This window comes from Hyla sarda, chromosome 1, assembly GCF_029499605.1.
Source record: "Hyla sarda isolate aHylSar1 chromosome 1, aHylSar1.hap1, whole genome shotgun sequence".
NCBI classification, from domain to species: domain Eukaryota; kingdom Metazoa; phylum Chordata; class Amphibia; order Anura; family Hylidae; genus Hyla; species Hyla sarda.
In genome coordinates this window covers 158,483,494-158,506,109 of record NC_079189.1, presented here as the reverse complement: position 1 = coordinate 158,506,109, position 22,616 = coordinate 158,483,494, and the positions used below count along the sequence as shown (strand labels likewise).

The window sequence follows — 22,616 nt, the reverse complement described above, 5'->3', positions numbered from 1 at the left end:
CGTTCCGCCACAACAACACAGCTCTGTCAACTGCCTCCTTAAGATTCATGATCCATAAGTCCATTCCCATCTCATTTAAATGGACCCCATCATCGGCCATAAAGGCCAAATCCCCCGCCTCCAACTCCTGATGCCTCACCGCAAAACCTCCAATCCGGGCCACAAACCGCCCAACCACCTTGTTAACTTTAGTGCGGGCTCTGTTCAAGCCCGCCACCGACCTCCCATGCCTCCAAGTTCGCCGAACCACCATGTCCGACCACACCAGAATGATGCCTGGGAACGATGACTGCAGCCTCAAAAAATCTATCTTGATATCCCTCATCAAATCCCGTGACGGCCTCACACCCAAGTCATTCCCCCCAGCATGGATGACCAGTATATCAGGCGCCCTGTCCACCCGTACATACTTGTGCAAATGAGCCAACAACCCCAGCCAAGTTAAACCTCCCTTTCCTAACCACCTCACTACCACCTCCGACCTCTCAAAACCCAATTGACGACCAGCCGGTCGAACACCTGCCCGGACCCTCCCCCACATAGGAGTGTCCGGCTATCCATACCAGACAAGGTCCCGCACCTGCAAAAGAAAGAAAACACAGAAAACATACAAGCAAAGCAACCCAGGAATGAATAAATCACAACATTTGCGGTCTAACATAAAGCCTATATCTCTCCGATTCCCACCGTCCAATGCGCCGTATCACCTCCGGCTGCAACCCCCACCTAGCCGCCTCAGTGGCGGCTCCAATCCGGAAAGAGTGTGAGCTAAATGACCTCGCCTCCATACCAGCCTCTGCAAGACACTTACGAAAATCCCCTGTAAATTGAAAGCGAGCTAAAAAACTACCATCTACGTGCACCAGCAGCGGGCCCCCCACCCCCGGCCTCCCTTCCAAAAATTCTGTATAGCAAAACACCACCCAACCGAACCTTCGAACCGAGCGAGGCAAACCAACACACCCTTTCCAAACTGGTCCGTCTTAGACCGCCTCACCCAGCATTCCAAAACCCCCTCCTGAATCCGCACATCAGCCACCATCAAACCCCCCGGGACCACCCTACATGGAGCCACCAACTTCGAAACCCGGTAAGACCAGAAAAAAGCCAGGGAAAATGCCAGGTGAAACAATTTCACCTCGTACTCCGAAAAACAACCCCCCCCCCCCCCCCCAACAGACCACACAACCGCCCCAATAACTGGAAAGAAACAAGACGCCTCCCGTCCCGCACATTAGCTCCCTTCCTAAAACCACGGACCGCCTGATGGACCAAAAACATTTTAGTAACATCAACCAAACCCTTAGCCTTGAACCAAAACGCCAAAGCCACTAACCTCCTACCAATTCCAAACACCGAAACCCCCTCCCCAAACGCTATCCCCACGTAGTACAAAAGCGCCACCTCCCAATCCGCCACTGAATGGAGACCCCCCAAACGCCCCGTCAAAACCTCCCAATCAGCCCACCAGCGACTGTAGGCCATCCACGTAGCCCCACACACTGACCTACGAAGTAATCCCAGGGCTAACCTCACACCAGCTTCCACAACCTCACACAACCTCACTAGACAAGGGATCCCCCATGCCTCTGCTTCTGGCGCCAGCTCCCGAAATCGTTCCCACTGGAAACAAGAAATAGCGTCAGCAACGGAATTTTCCACCCCGGGCACATGAGCCGCTACAAAGTGTGCATTAAGCTCCAACCCCTTCAAAACGAAATGGCGCAACAGCTTGACCACCGGCGGGGAGTGGGCCGTCTGGTTATTGATAGCCTGGACCACCCCCAAATTATCGCAGTGAAAACAGACCCTGAGATTCCCTAACCTCTCCTCCCAGACTTCCATCGCTACCACTATCGGAAATAATTCCAACAGAGCCAGGTTCCTAGTCAAACCCCCCGCTCTGCATTCCTCCGGCCACTGACCTGCGCACCACTCCCCTTTAAAGTACGCCCCGAAACCACACCCGCCAGCCGCATCGGTATACAACTCTAATGCCTCACTCGACACCGGCGCATCCGGAATTAGCGAGCGCCCATTGTACCTACTCAAAAAAGACGGCCACACCACCAAATCACTCTGCAGATCCGCAGATAAGCGGACAAAATGATGAGGCCCCGAGCCCCGGCCGTGGCAGCCGCCAGGCGCCGACAAAAAACACGTCCCATAGGCATAATGCGACACACAAAATTAAGACGGCCCAACAAAGATTGAACCTCCCGTAGCTGCAACTTCCCTGCTTTACTCGCCCGCTCCACCGCCCCTTGTAATTCCTCCAGCTTATCGTCCGGCAGACGACATTCCATCGCCACGGTATCAATGATGATACCCAAAAATTTTACAGAAGTGGCCGGCCCCTCCGTTTTTTCCGGAGCCAATGGAACCCCAAACCAATCCCCCACCCTCTGCATAACCTGCAACAAAATAGCACAAATATGTGGTAATGCAGCACCGAATCAACCTGAGATTCCTGCCGCACTACCCACTCTAAAAACGTGCTGAAACTTTCAAAATAAGCGCAACTGATGGAGCAACCCATCGGAAGACAGAGATCAACAAAAAAACCTCCCCCCAACGCAACACCCCAACAAGCGAAAACTGTCTCAATGGACAGGCAGTAAACGGAACACCGCCTCAACATCTGTCTTCACCAGCAACGCCCCGGGCCCATAGTTCCTAACCCACTCCAGCGCCGCGTCAAAAGACGTTTATGACACAGCGCACAGCGCGGGGTCAATGCCGTCATTCACCGAATCCCCCTCAGGATGAGAGAGATGGTGAATCAAACGAAACTTGTTGGGCTCCTTCTTGGGCACCAACCCTAAAGGGGAAACACGCAACCTTTCCAACGGTGGAAAATATAAAGGCCCCGCCATCCTACCCAAAGCCACTTCCTTCACCAGCTCTCCTCCTTCACTAAATTGCGCACCACCCCACCAACCGACCCCGCCGCCGTACTCGGTATCCTAAAACCGTCCTAAAAACCACCCCGCAACAACTGAGCTACCGCTCTATTTGGGTAACAATCTAGGAAAGGCCCCAACCTTTCCACCCTCACCAGTGTCGCCCCCCTTTTGGTCATTGTCGCCACCACACCCCTTGCCCTTCTTAAAGCAGCGGGACAGGCCATGGACTCCCCAGCATCCGGTGCATTCATGTTTAAATTTGAAGTCGGCGCCAAACTTACAGTTCCCTTCATTAAACTGCCAACAGACTCCGTGCCCCGTACTGGACCCGCCGACCGCCCTGAACTGGACCCAGAGCTGCCGGCCCCTTCCCGAAAGGACTTCAGGCCCCCTCCCTGCGGAGCAGCCATTAGCTGCATCCAAAGACTAATGTCCTTGTGATCCCAGCGAAGCGATGGCCGGACAGCCATCCGCTGCCTGAACTGTTCATCATAGCAGAGCCAAGCTGTTCCTCCATATACCCGATAGGCCTCCCCTATAGAATCCAGGTAACAGAAAAGGCCACAGCAATGCTCCGGCGCTTTCTCTCCCACCAAGCTAGCCAAAATTGCAAATGCTTGCAACCAGTTAGAAAAAGTACGCAGAATCAGCCGATAACGCCTCTTTTCCTCATCCTCTTCCTTTTTCTTGCCGTCCTCAGGCCTAACCCTTTCCAAATTAAATTTTTCCAGGGGGAGCAGGGAAAACATTTCCACATACTCCCCCTTCCAAATTTTTTCCCATACCTCAGCCTTCAAATGTGGCCCTAGCGGACCCTAAAAACAAACATATACCTCACCACGCGCTGCGTCCGCCAACCTAACATCGCTCCTCCCGCCACCTACGGCGCAACACCCCCAGCCGCAGAAACCTCCGTCCCCCCGGCCACCGGTCCTACCCCACCTGGCGCACCCCCCCCGATAGACCACACCGGCACCGAGGACCCACCCACATTCAACCCCCCCCACTCAACAGCGCCTGCATACCACTAAGAAAAAATTGCAAACCCGCTAAATTCCCAATCGCCACCCCGCCCCCAGAAGAACAGGAAACAGTGGTGCACTCACTAGACCTCACCGGCAGGGAACCAGCGGCCGTAACTCCTGGCGACGGAGGACTCCTCACTCCAGCATCCACCGCATCAGCTTGTAGGACCAGGCGACCCCTGCCCGTGACGGCATCAGCAGCAGTCACTGTGGCAGTAGCCCGAGGCCGTTGATCCTCTCTCACGTTGCCCCTAGCAACAGGCCCCGCTCCTCGTGAACGGGCCGTAGGGGGTGAACTGACAGTAGACAGCAGGCTAGACATTGCAGGAACAGGCAGCAAAGGGTTAGTTGGGGCAGGGCTGGAGACAGCAGGAACAGACAGCACAGGGTTAAGTTGTACAGGGGACACTCCCTCCCCATCATCCTCCAGTAGAAGCTCATCAGTCTCACTGCAGAAACTGGGAGCAGGGCTGGCCACGCCCCCACCCCCGACCTCCTCCTCCACCTCCTCACACTCAGAGACATCACTTTGCTGCCTGCCCCGCTCACCTCCCTGGGCCGCAGCGCTGCCACCATCCATGTCCCAGGTAGGAGCCGGGACCGCAGGAGTCTGCCCCCCCGACTGGGGGACAGGGGCTGCAGAGGCACAGGCGTTGTTCCGCGGAGCCCGTCCCCTATCCTGAGCCATAGCAGAGGGACGGGCCGCATGTGAAACAGGCTCCTCACGTCGCCCGGACCCAGAGGCTGCAGCACCCCGAGCCCGGGAAGCTACCACCACTGCCCCACCACCGGAAGCCCCCCGAGCCGCCGGAGCGACTAACAGGGGAGGCTTGGGGCTGCACAGACGGACTAACCCGGCGGCGCTGGCGACGAGGCGAATCCGGGGAGAGACGGGCCAGCGGACGTGAGCGCTGGCCACTGGAGCGAGTCCCCGACCCCGGCTCCGGGCCGCACCGCAGCCAAAACCAGAGAAGGGAAGCGTCCCACCAGCCAGCCAGGCCCCTGCCCGAGGGCCTCATCCCTCACCATGGCAAGAAGATCATCCAGGGCGTCCATCTCAGGTGAGCCTTCTTCATCCACTTCTTCACTGGCTACATGCCAACTGACCACGCTGTCCCTACCCTCCTCTTTGTATGCCCTCCTGACTCCTCCCCCTATATTCCCTCCCTGACCTGTACTTGACCCCATGGCCTGCTCGTCTCCCCCTGTCATGTGCCCCTCCATTACGATTTTCTCCATTGCAGGGCTTTCGAGAAGGGGGTATGGATTTAAGGGAGGTGTATGGAAGGGGGTACGGGGAATTGCTCAGTCTATCCGCTATGTTAGAGGCCTAGGCCGCAAGGCTTTGGCCTAGCAAATTGTCTTGTAAGCTGCGGAGGTCCTACCTCTTCCAGAGTCAGCAACCCAAAAGAGGGATCAAGATGGCGCGGCTCCCTTATATGGGCAGGGGCCGGCCGTTTTGGATTGGTCCGTAACGACTGTCACTCACCGTTACAGTGCATTGTGGGTGAACACGTCACAGGAACCTCCAAAGGTCCTGTAGCAAAACCATAGAGTTTCAACCTGATCATGTGACCCGCAGGTCCTGCTACGCTCCGAACAGGTAGATAACTAAATATATACATATTTATCATTATACTTATATTTATATTAATAAGAACTGCTATATAGTCCTAGTCTAAGTGTGAGGTGACAAGGGGAAAACTACAAAAGAGGGACCCCGACATCCTAGGGACTCTGACTATAGGGACCTCTATATAGGTAACGTATACAATACGGTACCGGGACACCACAGATGAATCTCCAAGTTTTGGTAAATGGGTAATATTAAATGTGCCACTATCAGATACTGTCATGCCAACTGCCACTTTAACCCAGCGACCAGCAGCTGCTGCAGCACAAAAAACACAGAAATGTCACATGACTCTTTTTTCTTTTTACATCAGTTTCTTTAACTCCTTAAGGACCTAGCGTTTTTCAGTTTTTGCACTCTCGGTTTTTCCTCCTTACATTTTAAAAATCATAACCCTTTCGGTTTGGCACCTAAAAATCCATATGATGGCTTTTATTTTTGCACCACCAATTCTACTTTGTAATGACGTCCGTCAATTTACCCCAAAATCTACAGTACAATGGGGAAAAAAAAATCATTGTGCGACAAAATTGAAGAAATGACGCAATTTTGTAACTTTTGGGGGCTTCCGTTTCTTGGCTGTACATTTTTCGGTAAAAATGACACCTTATCTTTATTCTGTAGGTCCATATGATTAAAATGATACCCTATTTATATAGGATTAATTTTGTCGTACTTCTGGAAAAAATCATAACGACATGCACAAAAATTTATACGTTTAAAATTGTCATCTTCTGACCCCCTATAACTTTTTTATTTTTTCATGAACTGGGCGGTATGAGGACTCATTTTTTGCGCCATGATCTGAATATTTTATCAGTTCCATTTTTGTTTTGATCAGACTTTTTGATCGCTTTTTATAAAATTTTTTTATGGTATAAAAAGTGACCAAAAATACGCTATTTTGGACTTTGGAAGTTTTTTTGCGCGTACGCCATTGACCGTGCGGTTTCATTTACTATATATTTTTATAGTTCGGACATTTATGCACGTGGCGATACCACATATGTTTGTTTTTATTTTTATTTACACACTTTTTTTATGGGAAAAGGGGGGGTGATTATGATTTTTATTAGGGAAGGGGTTAAATACATTTTTTTTGTTTACTTTTTTACGCCTGCAATTCCGCTTTGAAATTTCAGGCGGAAATTCCGTTTGCTAAAATGTATAGTGTAGTGAATGGGTTTCAGTTCACAAATTCACACTTCGGAATTTGTGAAGCGGAATTTGTGAATGGAAAATCCGCTAGGAAATTTCCGCCTGAAGAATGGCGTTGCTCTTTCTTCAGGCGGAAATCAGCACGGAACACATTGCAGTCTATTGGAGACTGCAGTGTCTGCGCGGTCCTAGAGCCGACTGATTCAGTCAGCGCTGGCCGCACTCGGAATCTCCGGGCGAAAATTTTCTGCCCGGAGATTCCGTATTCTGAACTTAGCCTTACACAGTTCAATGCATTGCCATAGGAATGCATTGATCAGTGTTATCTGCGCTTGATTGCTCAAGCCTGGATTTCAGGCTTGGAGCAATCAAATGCTGATTGGACAGCCGAGAGCAAGGTAACACACCTCCCGCTGTCCTGTCAGCTGTTCGGGATGCGGCAGCGATCCTGAACAGCTCTGCTGAGCTAACCAGCAGTGTATTCTCCCGTTTTAGATGCCTTTAATCGTGCCGTCTTAAGGGATAATACCGGACATCAGCCCAATTGGCGATGTCCAGTATTAGCCGCAGGTCCTAGTTGCTGATAGCAAGCGGGACCTCGCAGATACGAAGTGCGCTCAGCTTCTGAGTGCGCATCACAGATCAGGAGTTGCCACAGGACGTAAATATACGTCCATGGTCGAAAATGCACAAACAATATGAGCTAATAGAAGAAGAGCTTTCATCTCTGATACAAACACTAAGCAAAAACCACTTGAGTTATATGCAGAATTTTTTTTCAAATTCGTCATAGATCTCATTCCTATACACAGAAAGTGGTCAATTCAATCACAAATCCACAGCATAATGAGTTTTCTTCAGGCCACGACAGGGCAGCAGCAGCTGCAGTAAAAGGATTACATTTATTTTATACTCACTAATAGTGTTGAGCGGCATAGGCCATATTCGAATTCGCGAATATTCGCGAATATATGGACGAATATTCGTCATATATTCGCGAATATTCGCATATTCGTTATATTACCGTTTTATTTTCGCATATGCGAACATTCGCGCATACGAAAACTATCATATGTGCATATTAGCATATACAAAATTAACATACGCGAAAATTCGCATATGTGAAAATTCGCATGTGCTAATTTTCGCATATGCTAATTTTCGCATATGCGAATTTTCGCGCGCCAGTCTCACACAGTAGTATTAGAGCCTTCTTTACACCACACAAGCTGGAAGCAGAGAGGGATGATCACTGTGATGTGTACTGTGAAAAAAAAAAAAAAAAAAAAAAAAAAACGAATATTCGTAATTACGAATATATAGCGCTATATTCGCGAAATTCGCGAATTCGCGAATATGCGATATTCGCGAATAATATTCGAATTGCGAATATTCGTGAGCAACACTACTCACTAAAGTACTGCCCCCTTCAACCCTGCTGCCCTATGCACACAGTCAAAAGTGTCTGAAATCATATACTGCCCTTCCCTTAGGGTAGATTCATACGCAGCTGATTTTGTTAATTTCTGCAATTGTTCCATTCATCTGAATAACACTTGCAGAAAACATGCACATGGCATCAGCTAAATGGAACTGATTTTTAGTAGCAGACATTTCTGTAGCAAAATCTGTGGCATGTGCATCTTGATGTTGTTTTTTTGTTGTTATTATATTGTTATTAACCCCTTAGCCCATTTTCTACTTAAGGACCTTTTTTTTGCAATTCTGACCACTGTCAGTTTTAAGCATTAATAACTCTGGGATGCTTTTACTTATATTCTGATTCCGAGAGAGTTTTTTTTTGTGACACATTCTACTTTAACATAGTGGAAAATTTTTGCATCCTTTCTTTTCATTTCATGAAAATTTTTTCAACTTTGAAACTTTCTGTTTGTAAGGAAAATGGACATTCCAAATAAATTATATATTGATTCACAAGTACAATATAAGTGGATTTGAGGGGCCTTTCTGTGAGAAATACACCATAAATTACACAATTACAGAAACTGCACCCCTCAAAGTATCCAAAAGGAAGCAGAAAAGTGAAGGAGAAAATTCAAAATCTTCATTTTTTACACTTGCATGTTCTAGAGAGCATGTTCTAGAGAGATGTTGTAGAGCAATTTTTGGAATTTTTACAAGGGGTAAAAGGAGAGAAATCCCCCCAAAATTTGGAAATACCTCATATGTGTATGTAAAGTGTTCTGCGGGCGCATTAGAGGGCTCAGAAGGGAAATAGTGACAATGGGATTTTGGAAAGTGAATTTCGCTGAAATGGTTTTTGGGGGGCATGTCACACTTAGGATACCCCTTTAGTGCCAGAACAGCAAAAAAAAACACATGGCATATTATTTTGGAAACTACACCCCTCAAGGTACATAACGAGGGGTACAGTGAGCCTTAACACCCCACAGGTGTTTGATTACTTTTTGTTAAAGTCAGATGTGTAAATGACATTTTTTTTTCACTAAAATGCAGTTTTTCCCCCCAAATTTTACATTTTTACAAGTGGTAATAGGAGAAAATGCCCCCCAAAATTTGTAACCCCATTTCTTCTGAGTATGGAAATACCCCATGTGTGGACGTCAAATGCACTGTGGGCGCACTACAATGCTCAGAAGAGAAGGAGTCACATTTGGCTTCTGGAAACCAAATTTTGCTTAAATGGTTTTTGGGGGGCATGCCGCATTTAGGAAGCCCCTATGGTGCCAGAACAGCAAAAAAACTCCCACATGGCATATTATTTTCGAAACTACACCCATCAAGGAACATAACAAGGGGTACAGTGAGCCTTAACACCCCACAGGTGATTGACGACTTTTCATTGAAGTCAGATGTGTAAATGAAAAAAAACATTTATTTCACTAAAATGTTTTTTCCCCAAATTTTACATTTTCACAAAGGGTAATAGGCAAAAATGCCCCCCAAAATTTGTAACACCATTACTTCTGAGTATGGAGATACCCCATATGTGGATGTAAAGTGCTCTGCAGGCAAACTACAATGCTCAGAAAAGGAGCGCCATTGAGCTTTTGGAGACAGAATTTGTTTGGAATGAAAGTCGGGGGCCATGTGCATTAACAAAGCCCCAGAAAAAGTGGTACCAGATCAGTGGACCCCCCCACATGTGACCCCATTTTGGAAACTACACCCCACACAGAATTTAATAAGGGGTGCAGTGAACATTTACACCCCACTGGTGGTTGACATATCTTTGGAACAGTGGGATGTGAAATGAAAAATTAAATTTTTCATTTTCACGGACCACTGTTCCAAAAATATGTCAGACAGCTGTGGGGTGTAAATGCTCACTGTACCCATTATTACATTACGTGAGGGGTATAGTTTCCAAAATGGGGTCACATGTGTGTGGAGGGGGGGGCATTGTTCTGGCACCATGGGGGCTTTGTAAACACACGTGGCCTTCAATTCCAGACAAAGTTCCACTCCAAAAGCCCAATGGCACTCCTTCTCTTCTGAGCATTGTAGTTTGCCCGCAGAGCACTTTACATCCACATATGGGGTATGTTCTCAGAAGAAATAATGTTACAAATTTTGGGGGCTTTTTTTCTATTTTCCCTTGTGAAAATAAAAATTTTAGGGTTACATCAGCACTTTAGTGAATTTTTTTTCATATTCCTGGCCAACATTAACGAAAATTCGTCAAACACCTGTGGGGTGTTAAGGCTCACTATACCCCTTGCTACGTTCCGTGAGGGGTGTAGTTTCCAAAATGGGGTCACACGTGGGTATTTATTTTTTTCCGTTTATGTCAGAACCGCTGTAAAATCAGCCACCCCTGTGCCAATCACCAATTTAGACCTCAAATGTACATAGTGCTCTCTCACTCCTGAGCCATGTTGTGCGCCCGCAGAGCATTTTACATCCACATATGGGGTATTTCCGTACTCAGGACATATTGGGTTACAAATTTTTGGGGTCTTTTTTTCCTTTTACCTCACGTGAAAATGAAAAGTATGGGGCAACACCAGCATGTTAGTGTAAAATGTTTTCAATTTTTTACACTAAAAGAGTGGGGTAGACTCCAATTTTTCCTTTTCATATTGGGTAAAAGGAGAAAAATCCCCCCCAAATTTTGGAACGCAATTACTCCAGAGTACGGAAATACCCCATATTTGGCCCTTAACTGTTTCTTTGAAATACGACAGGGCTCAAAAGTGAGAGAGCGCCATGTGCATTTGAGGCCTAAATTAGGGATTTGCATAGGGGCGGACCCCGATGCAAGCGTTAGGCCCTATTCACATAGCTGAATTTCCTCAAGCGGAATTCCGCTTGAGGAATTCCTCCTCAAATGAAAGCTTAATACACTTCTATACTATAATTCTATAGTCCACACTCCCATTCACACTTCTGCTTGTATTCCGCACCAATTCAACACAAAATCCTCAAAAGTGGAAGCGGAATTGGGGCGGATGAGCAGAAATTCTGCCGTGTAAATAGGGCCTTACAATTGCTTCCGCTACCAAAAATATTCTACGCCAGTGATTCCCAAAAAGGGTGCCTCCAGCTGTTGCTAGTAAGTGGCTGTCCGGCAATGCTGGGAGTTGTTGTTATGCAACAGCTGGAGGCTCCGTTTTGGAAACACTGCTGTACGAGACATTTTTCATTTTTATTGGGGGGGAAAGGGGGGGGACAGTGTAATTTTGTGTAGTGTAGTGATTTTAGGGTACATTAGCACTGGCGGGGGTTTACAGTGAGTTTCCCGCTAGGAGGTTGAGCTGCTGCGGAAAATGCACCCTGAACATTCACACTTTGTGCAAACCTCCAGCTGTTGCAAAACTACAACTCCCAACATGCACTGACAGACCATGCATGCTGGGAGTTGTAGTTTTGCGACAGTTGGAGGCACACTGGTTGGAAAACCTTGAGTTAGATTATGTCACCTATTCTGTATTTTCCAACCAGTGTGCCTCCAGCTGTTGCAAATTACAACTCCCAGCATGTACTGATTGCTGAAGGGCATGATGGGAGTTGTAGTTATGCAACAGCTGGAGGTACGTGACTACAACTCCCAGCATGCCGAGACAGCCGTTTACTGTTTGTGCATGCTGGTAGTTGTAGTTATACAACATTTGGAGGACCACAGTTTAGAGACCACCACACAGTAATCTCCAAACTGTGGCGATCCAGATGTTGCAAAACTACAAATCCCAGTATGCCCAGACAGCAAACTGCTGTGTGGGCATGCTGGGAGTTGTAGTTTTGCAAGATCTAGAGCGCCACAGTTTAGAGAAAACCATACAGTGGTCTCTAAACTGTAGCCCTCCATATGTTGAAAAATAACAAATCCCAAGATGCTCACACATCAGTTTGATGTCTGGGCATGCTGGGATTTGTAGTTTTGCATACATGGAGGGCTACAGTTGAGAGATCACTGTATAGTGATCCCTTAACTGTGGCCCTCCAAATGTTGCTAGGCAGCAACTCACTGCCTAGTTGCAGGATTGCCGCCGCTTGCAGAGGAGGATAGGAGGAAAGCCCGCTGCCGATCACCACCCGCTCTGAGTAAGGGACCTCCTGCGCTGCTTGCAGGACAGTTTCCCCACTCTGCCCGGACTACCGTGGGTGGGAAGAGCGGGGGATCCGAACTTTAACCCCCCACCCCCCCGATCTGCTATTGGCCGGTCGCTTCTGACTGACCAATAGCAGGAATAGGAGGGGTGGAACCCCTGCCACCTCACTCCTATCCTCTCTTCAGGGGGATTGGGGCTGTCTTGGACCGCCCCGAGCCCCCTTATTTTCTGGATCACCGAAGACCCATATGACCCGGAATCATCACGATCGCTGACATGGGGGAGTCTCAGGACCCCCCGCAGGAGTTGGTGAGGGATGCGCCTGCTGAATGATTTCAACAGGCATCCCGGTCTGGTCCCTGCCTGGCGATTGGTGGGGACCTGAGAAGCGCAGGGCGTAACTGTATGCCCTGAGTGCTTAAGGACTCAGGAATGGGGTTGTACGGGTACGCCCTGCTTCCTTAAGGGGTTAAAGAGTACCTGTCACCAAACTATATTTTCTAAACTGAATCAGATTATATTCCCTAACTACTCCTTAGACTCCTCCTGCCCTTTAAAAATATATCCGAGCTTTAAAAAGCACTGTATCATACCTTTCCCTTGCTCACAATGTGTGAGCTCCTGGCAGGAGAAAGTGGGCATTCCCCAGCAGGTGCAACATCGCTGAAGCCTGTGAGAGCTGTGCCTCCCCATGGCCCTCATGCACTTTCTGAGTTTGGTCTCCTGCATGGCTGGGAGGAGACCAAACCAACTGTTTGACTTGTGCAGGGAACAGAATAGAGCCACCTAGTGCCCATTTTTTTTTTTTATCACATTTAAAACATATAAAGGTGGAGAATTTTAACAGCAAGTAAATAGCAAATTGTTTTATAATTACATAAGCAACAATATATTAAAGGCTTAGTTTGGTGACAGGTACTCTTTAATAGTATTTCTCTTGAATGCACTTTATTGGTATTCACACTGCTTGCAGGTAAAAGATATATATATATATATATATATATATATATATATATATATATATATATCTTTTATTTATAAATATAAAAAAATAATAATCACACTTGATCTCACCCTGCATACAGTTGCTGTGAATGCACTGGTCTACGCCGCAATGTGAAGCTGAGTGGTTTGCAACAACAACTAATAATATCTTTTTCTCCTGGTATTCTCCATGATGAATCAATAGACTCTCTGTCAGTATTGTGATTTTCTTGGAGGCCATCCCAATGAAACAACACAAAGCATCTTGTTACTTTACTCTGTCAGATCAATTTATAACACACTGACCAGGAATCCCAAGATAAAGCTCCAACAACAAATATTGGGATTAAGTGTCAACACCTGTAAAAAGCCGCCTATGGGGCCTCATAGTCTCCAATCTTATCATTTGTTTGAAATGTCATGTAAATCTTCGAAATAACTCCAGAGTGGGTTTTATAAAGCAGTGTCTATTTTCCGTCTGCAATTTCTCTCTGTTACATATAGGGATACTACTAAAGGTAAATAATGTGTTTTTCAGATTGAAAGCAGGCAGGTAGCAGAATTATATGTGACTTAAATTCCCGCAGGTTGGATGGGATGATTTGCCTGACCCAGCAGAGGGCAGTTGTTCAATCACTGTAAAGATAAAACATTCATATAATACCTAGCTGAGGAGACATGAGAGCTTGTATCATGGTGATATCAGGATCGGCTCAAAAGCTGCCATCATTAAATATGCAGATCACTTTTACATGCAGGAGAATCGCTCTCCCATCCCCAGAAATTCTGTCAAAAGATATATAATGAAGTCAAAAGAGGCTACCATGACAGTGAAGTATTTTTGAAGGTGTAATAAATTAGATGAAGAGCGCGTTATAGCCATATACTATATTTATTAGTAAATCAACACAAGTTGTTCTCTAGCAGAATAACTTGCAAACCAAATTTCTTTTGACTTTCCTTATTAAAGAAGATGTTAATGGAAAAAAAAATGTATCCCCCACCCGCAGGATAGGGGATAAGCGTCTGCTTGCGAGGGGTCCGACCGTTGGGACCCGGTGCGATCTCCTTCACGGGGCTCTGGCTCAGCCCCGGCTCTGCTCTGCCAATGCGAGTTTCATACCCAGCATGTCAGCTGGTGGAAACATGCCCCCTCCATTCATCTCTATGGAAGAGCCAGAGACCGACGAACACTGTGTATCCGCCTCTCCCATAGAGATGAATAGAGGGGTTTGTTTCCACCAGCTGACATGCTGGGTGTGAAACATCATTTCCTGGAGCAGAGTTGGGGCCGAGCTGGGCCCCGAACAGAAGATCACAGGGAATCACAGAGGTCGGATCCCTCTGCAATCAGACACTTATCCCTTATCCTGCGCTTATCCCTTATCGCTGGACATCTTCTTTAAGCAATTGAAAGCACATTTCTCAAAGCGTTATTGTACTTTGTAGTCCCACTTGACTAATTCAGTGAATATGTCAGTGGGCGGGACTTTAATTTCTGTGCAGTGACTGTACAGGGGTGTGCATATTTATTGAAGGGGGCGTGACCTTGCAGACAGGAGATGTACATAACTCAGCCTATATGAAAATGAAGTCATCTGAACAATTCTCTGAATTAGTTAAATTACAAAGCCCTTTAACTTAGTAACAGGGTGGCTGATCATCATACTACAAACAGGTATGTGAACAGTCCCCCTGAGATACAGTATCTACTGACCATATTTCCTCTTCAATCAGGGGGCATCTGACCACTGGGGCTACCATCCTTGACCCAAATGAAGTGGGGCTGGTTCTGAGGAATCAGCTCAATGGCTGCCCCGATGAGACCTGTAACCTCCGGGTCTCGCCACAAGGCTGTGAGAGTCTAAAGCCAAGGTACTTTTGTGCCTCGGGGAGTGGTTATCCTGAGGTAGCGAATCTCAATAGCAGGATTGGCTCGCTGAGTTGACGCACTGGCACCAACCTTTACACTTTGAGCACTAACCTCTTCATTCCAGGCCTTCTAGCTAGGATCGGAGAAATTGTAGATTTTCGAGATATTATATATCCCGCCTGATGCCCAGGCAGTATATTTGCACTCATCCACTTATTTTTGTTTTGTTTTCACTGTGCCACTATATGTGTTGTGTGTGTCCCCAGGATTTGTCAGGGTGCGATAGGCCTCCTGGCGGTCTAGGGGAGGTGTGTGTGGCCATCAGGTTCCTCATCCTCCTGCAATCCCGGGGAATATCGTCAGCCAAAATGCCATCAGTATACGGCTCCCTGGCTGACACCTTGGTTAAAGCCTAGGTTGTTGTCAGGTGCATTTGTGGTCCCTCAGTAGCTTTGGCAAAAAGGGACATCAATCCGGACCCTTGCAGGTGTCTTTTGGCCCGGAGGTGAAGGGTGGGTTTGTTGGGGGGTCCTCTCTCCGTTTGGAGAAGGACTTTGCGACAGACCCCATCCTTTGTGCACTTTTTTTAGTGTAACACGTTTGCACTTTTTCTTGCACTTTGGGTGATAGAGAACACATGTCTACTGTCATCCAGTGTCTGCAATGCTGCACAGTCTTGCATTTTAATTTTTATAGGATAGAGAATAAGATGTCTAGGGATGGAGTACCCCTTTAAAGGAAGCTTCTTCTTGCTACCTGTAGACTTTGAAAGTATGTGGAAGGCACTGGGGGCTGTACACTGGGCAGCAAGTCTGCAACTTCTTCATGATAAGGGAGTAGGTTAGACTCAGCATGGATCTCAGGCCCAGTTACCAAGTGGGGCTTAGGAAATACATACACACAAAAACACCCTATGCTTCACTAGCAAACATAGTAACATGTGAAGGCAAGAAATATAGCACAGATTTTTCCCCAGAAGGGAGGTGCGAGGTGTGCTAGCAGTGTGTGCAGATAACAATTAGACACAGTTCATGACGACAGGGTAGTGTTGAACTCCACACTCCAGGGGTAGCAGCTTTCTTGGCCAAGCACTGGGGTAATAACAACCACAGATGCAGGGTTATGGAAACTACTACATTTTACTTAGGTACTAGCAAAATATACAGGAACAGTTCAACAGTTAGTGCAAAGTTTGCTGGAGTATGATTCAAGAATTACAGTTGCTTCTAGGCACTATGGGACTTGTAGTCCTTGCTGACTAACTAGCTTCATGCTTGCTGAGATATGTTTTAGACTGATCTGGATTTGATTGTGTAACTTGTATGAGACTTAGGAGCTGACAAACACTGACTCACTCTCCTATGTCAGGGCTTACCGTCAGAATGGACCTATTTGGACTGAAGTTGCCCAAGGGTTTCTATTTCCTGCTACCATTTCAGAACTTGACTTGCCTGAACCTGAATTAGGCAGTGCAAGGTCTGGTTGGCTGGATCCTGAGAAGGGGGCTGTCGCGCTGGGACAGATTAGGGCTGCAACTGGATTTTCTTAGGCCTGTCCTCATATGGTGCGGTGATGGTCCACAGCAGAGGTCTAGAGGTGACCTCCACTCTTCTCTCCTCTCCTTCAACTAACTGAACTAACTCCACCCAGTCTAGCCAGACTTAGGGCAGCAGGGGAGCCACCCTGATTGGCTTTAGCAAGCATGTGATCCCCTTAGCATCCTCCTGCACAAACAACTAAACCCCTCAGGGCAAAATAAAGCATAAAAGGGCATAGACAATATATTACACAATACAATGAATCATAAGGCATTATATGGGTGAACCAGAGCAGTGGGCCGGGATCAGACACGTTAGGTTACATCCACTGACAGGTCCGGAAGACAGGCGTGTTCCGTGCTGGGATACCACAGATGCGCTATACTTAAACAATTGTAACAGACTTTACATGCACAGCTTGTAAGGATACTTTTCGCAGTCTCATTTGGGCAAATACTCTCAATTGGCTAAACCAATTTGCCTTACCTCAAAGTCTCTTCATAGGCCATTACTCTGGGAAGGTCCCTCACTACATAATTTCAGCAAAGAAGCTGTGGAAATGTTCTTCCATTACCCCCTGACCTGGCGTGTCTTTCCTTAAATTCTCCCTCAGAAGATCAGTCACGTGGCACAGGAACCTTTCTCTCTTTCTTTTCTACAACTGTGTCAGCAGCTCAGGCACAATGCTGTGTGTGACCCATTGTAGTGTGTTCTCAGAAGCTGCAGAAGTCAGGTACACTTTATGGTAACAGAAAAAGTGCATTTTCCTGCTACAAATGGTGTGATACAAAGTACTCTCCCAGAAGAAGATCACATTGGCCAGGTCAGGTCATGATCTGGGAGAAATTGCAATGCTCAAAGGGAGTGCTGCAATCTGAAACAGTAAAAACAATATAGAAAAGACTCACCCGGTGTGAGCAGTGAGTCACATATAATATAGGATCCACCGCAAACACCCTCGGGGCCACGTTGGTATGTATATATATATATATATATATATATATATATATATATATATATCTGTGGTAAGATGTTCCTCCACCAGGATAGGTATCCAATCAAAGCTGGAGAGCATAAAGGTCTTAATCCAGATAGACTCCAAGTACAACCGTGTAGACGATATAGGGAGAAATAAATAAAATAACCAGCACTCAGAGGGACATCAATATAGGTATAATAGAAAAGGGGGTGCAGTACTCATTTTCATAACTTACCTTACATTGGGGGGGATGCAAACTAAATCACAGAAACCCTCCTCCAGGATGGCGTGCAGTAGTTCTGGGGTTCCTCAATCCGTCATGTGAACAGAGGTATGCGGCAGGTTTGATTAATATAATTTATTGGTGATGCGTTTCTTTGGTTACAAATGCTTTCGCCACCTCCTTCATCAGGCACACCTCATGTGCCTGATGAAGGAGGTGGCGTTAGTTATGAAAATGAGTACTGCACCCCCTTTTTTATTATACCTATATTCATGTCCCTCTGAGCGCTGGTTATTTTATTTATTTCTCCCTATATGGCAAAAGTAGGAGCAGCTCATCACACCAATCAGAAGTCAGTTTAGAATAGAATTGTTGGAATAATTTCCTGACACATTACTATACATATACATATGCATACATAACTGTAAATGCTTTATTGATATATAAAAATGTGTCAGGAAATTACTTCTACTACTTTGACAGTAACCTGCAAACCAACATGTCATTATACATAACCAAACAGGTATTACAGTAGAGCAGTGTCATCCTAAAGCCTATCCCCATTATTATGGTAGAGAAATAAAGTGCAATGCTCCCAGTATATCATCATAATAAAAGCCCTCCTATACCCAGTCACACTGGAACCAGTTCCAACCCTCTTTCTAGAAGGGTTACATTGATCCAGTCCTGGTGTGCCCACATATTTCCAGGGAGGCAGTTTTGAATGTCAGAATCCAAATACAGTGCCATATACTGTATATGTGTTTGATCTGATGTAGAATGTATTTTGTGTACCCATACAGTATAAATATGTCAATATACGTCTGACTATGCCCCCATTCCCTTACAGAAATCTTGAATACACCATGTTCATAATTATGACTAAATTATTTATCTGTATGAAGTTTTAATGAACTAAATTCATCAAAACTATTAATTAGAGGATACAATAAAATATTCTGTTAATGTTATGAAAGCAATTTGTAGCAGGTAAAATCCATATGAAGGTAAATAATGCAAACAGATAATGTGTAATTTAGTTAATTCAAACTTGTTTAGGTATCAGCAACCGTAGACACCAGTAAATTTATGCAGCAGTAGGAGTTGTGCAGTTCAGGATTATAATGTATATCTTATGCTTGCACCTGGCAGTAGCATTTTCTTTTCATTACATCAATGCAATGTGTTTGGTCTTAATTAGCCTTATTTACATTGCTCTGGGGATGGCTTTTATCTGTAGGTAACTCAAATAACACTAAATACCACTGCCAGTTAATGAAAACTAAATGATTTTGCTCCAAGCTCAGTTCTATATAGATTGAACAATATCATGTTTGAGAACCATAGTCTTCTCTTTAATGTGTTAACAATGAACAGCTAACATTTTATGAAAAATTCAAATAAAACCAGTACATAACAATAAGGTTCTGTGTAAGTATACTTGGAGAATTTTCCTGCATATACTTTAGGCCATATAGACATACATTGCCCATAGGCTACAAAATATGTATGAAGTATATATTGTTCATGCATCTCCCTACAAAAGCATCATCTAGTATGGTATTCTGGTCAGCAAAAAGAAGGTATACCAACATATACCACCCTCATGATTGGTAAAACGACACTTTTTTGGCATTCTTGGTAAATAGAACCCTATGCATATGCTAAAAGTAGATGTCAAGAGCTTTTCTGGCTGTAGTGCACACATAAGTTATAATGTGATATAGCTAAAGTCTTAAGGGTTGTCCAGGCTTATGCAAAGTTGCCCACAGACAGGGAATAGGAGAGTACATTAAAAAAAAAAAAATAGCCTTCCATCCAGCTCTGTGCCACTCTCTAGTCCCCATCTGGAGTGCCATCTGGAGTGCCATCTGGAGTGCCATCTGGAGTGCCATCTGGAGTTCCATCCTGTACAGTCTGCTTGGGACAACTGAAGCCAATCAATGGCCTAAGTGGTCATGTGCGGCCAATGATTAGTTGCTGCAGCCCCTTGCAGTGTATCCAGGACATCATCAGGGTACTCAAGATGAGGATTACAGAGGAGCACTATGTTATTTTTGAATTTTATTTATGCCCTCATTTGGCAAAAGACCAGAAAATTATCTTAATGAGGGGCATTTACTAAGGGGTTTAGTCATTTTTTTCTGACTATTTTTGGCGCAAAATTGTCGCAATTGCGCCTACCCTATAAATTGTGCGACTTTCCCTAGCAAGAGCTAGAAAGTCAAATTTTTTTTTTCCCGCTTAATTTACGCAAGTTTTCAGTTTTTACTTGCAGTGGTCAGGAATTTATTAACTGAGACAGTCGCAGTTGCGCAATAAACTGTCGCAACGGCCATAAAAATTGTCTAAATTTACTCCAGCTCCAACATGGAGCAGGAAAAGCTACTGCCGCCCGGGCTCCGACATACTTTCTCCCCGCTACCCTCACTGCGCTACCGGGACACTGCAGTGATTTACATCCCACCCCTCTCACCTGCCAGCGCCACACAACTCCCATCTGTCTGCTGTTGCAAGACTACAAGTCCCAGCATGCCCTTACAGTGAGGACATGCTGGGAGTTGTAGTCTTGTAGCAGCGGAAGCTGAGCGGCGCGGGCGGGAGACAAGGGGGGGGGGGGGGTAGCGGGGAGGCCGTATGAGGAGCCCGGGCGGGAGACAAGGGGGGGTGGGTAGCGGGGAGACCGTATGAGGAGCCCGGGCGGCTGCACTGTAATGTCAGCACGGGCTCCTGCACTGAGAGCCATAGGCTTTGGCTGTCAGGGCATGCTGGGTGTTGTAGTTTTGCAACAGCTGGAGGGCCACAGTTTGCAGACCACTGGTGTGTGGTCTGTAAACTGTAGTCCTCCAGCTGTTGCAAAACTAAACAGCTGAAGGGGACCGGCGGAAACGTTCACTTACCCTTCCGAGGCTCCAGCGACGATCGCTGACGGAGATCGTCGCGCGGCAGTGTCGTGCAGCGCTGGATCCTACGGAAGCCGGTAAGTTGCGCAAGCTTCCCAACCAGTGTGCCTCCAAATGTTGCAAGACTACAACTCCCAGCATGCCTGGACACCCTTTGGCTGTCCAGGCATGCTGGGAATTGTAGTTTTGCAACAGCTGGAGGCACCCTTGTTGGGAAACACTGGCCTAAAACAGTGTTTCCCAACCAGGGTGCCTCCAGATGTTGCAAGACTACAACTCCCATCATGCCTAGACAGCCATTGGCTGTCCAGGCATGCTGGGAGTTGTAGTTTTGCAACAGCTGGAGGGCCACAGTTTGCAGACCACTGGTTTGTGGTCTGTAAACTGTAGTCCTCCAGCTGTTGCAAAACTAAACAGCTGAAGGGGACCGGCGAAGACGTTCACTTACCCTTCCGAGGCTCCAGCGACGATCGCTGTCGGAGATCGTCGCGCGGCACTGTCGCGCGGCAGTGTCGAGCGGCAGTGTCGTGCAGCGCTGGATCCTACGGTAGCCGGTAAGTTGCGCAAGCTTCCCAACCAGTGTGCCTCCAAATGTTGCAATACTACAACTCCCAGCATGCCTGGACAGCCTTTGGCTGTCCAGGCATGCTGGGAGTTGTAGTTTTGCAACATCTGGAGGCACCCTGGTTGGGAAACACTGGCCTAAAACAGTGTTTCCCAACCAGGTTGCCTACAGATGTTGCAAGACTACAAGCCCAAGCATGCCTGGACAGTCAAAGGCTGTCTAGGCATGCTGGGAGTTGTAGTCTTGCAACATCTGGAGGCACCCTGGTTGGGAAACACTGGCCTAAAACAGTGTTTCCCAACCAGGTTGCCTACAGATGTTGCAAGACTACAAGCCCAAGCATGCCTGGACAGTCAAAGGCTGTCTAGGCATGCTGGGAGTTGTAGTCTTGCAACATCTGGAGGCACCCTGGTTGGGAAACACTGTTTTAGGCCAGTGTTTCCCAGCCAGGTTGCCTCCAGATGTTGCAAAACTACAACTCCCAGCATGCCTAGACAGCCTTTGACTGTCCAGGCATGCTGGGACTTGTAGTTTTGCAACATCTGGAGGCACCTTGGTTGGGAAACACTGTTTTAGGCCAGTGTTTCCCAACCAGGTTGCCTACAGATGTTGCAAGACTACAACTCCCAGCATGCCTGGACAGCCTTTGACTGTCAAGGCATGCTTGGGCTTGTAGTCTTGCAACATCTGTAGGCAACCTGGTTGGGAAACACTGTTTTAGGCCAGTGTTTCCCAGCCAGGTTGCCTCCAGATGTTGCAAAACTACAACTCCCAGCATGCCTAGACAGCCTTTGACTGTCCAGGCATGCTGGGGCTTGTAGTTTTGCAACATCTGGAGGCACCCTGGTTGGGAAACACTGGCCTAAAACAGTGTTTCCCAACCAGGTTGCCTACAGATGTTGCAAGACTACAAGCCCAAGCATGCCTGGACAGTCAAAGGCTGTCTAGGCATGCTGGGAGTTGTAGTCTTGCAACATCTGGAGGCACCCTGGTTGGGAAACACTGTTTTAGGCCAGTGTTTCCCAGCCAGGTTGCCTCCAGATGTTGCAAAACTACAACTCCCAGCATGCCTAGACAGCCTTTGACTGTCCAGGCATGCTGGGACTTGTAGTTTTGCAACATCTGGAGGCACCTTGGTTGGGAAACACTGTTTTAGGCCAGTGTTTACCAACCAGGTTGCCTACAGATGTTGCAAGACTACAACTCCCAGCATGCCTGGACAGCCTTTGACTGTCAAGGCATGCTTGGGCTTGTAGTCTTGCAACATCTGTAGGCAACCTGGTTGGGAAACACTG

The 22,616-nt window shown here is 46.7% G+C and overlaps 1 long non-coding RNA gene across 1 annotated transcript in view; it reads left to right on the top strand.

The window, feature by feature from the left end:
- The first annotated feature begins 4,479 nt into the window (after window positions 1–4,479).
- LOC130360731 (uncharacterized) overlaps window positions 4,480–22,616 on the top strand; it is a 168,796-nt gene continuing 150,659 nt past the window's right edge. The window contains exon 1 of the long non-coding RNA XR_008890776.1: window positions 4,480–4,992. This is a non-coding gene — a long non-coding RNA (uncharacterized LOC130360731). The remainder of the gene's footprint in view (window positions 4,993–22,616) is intronic.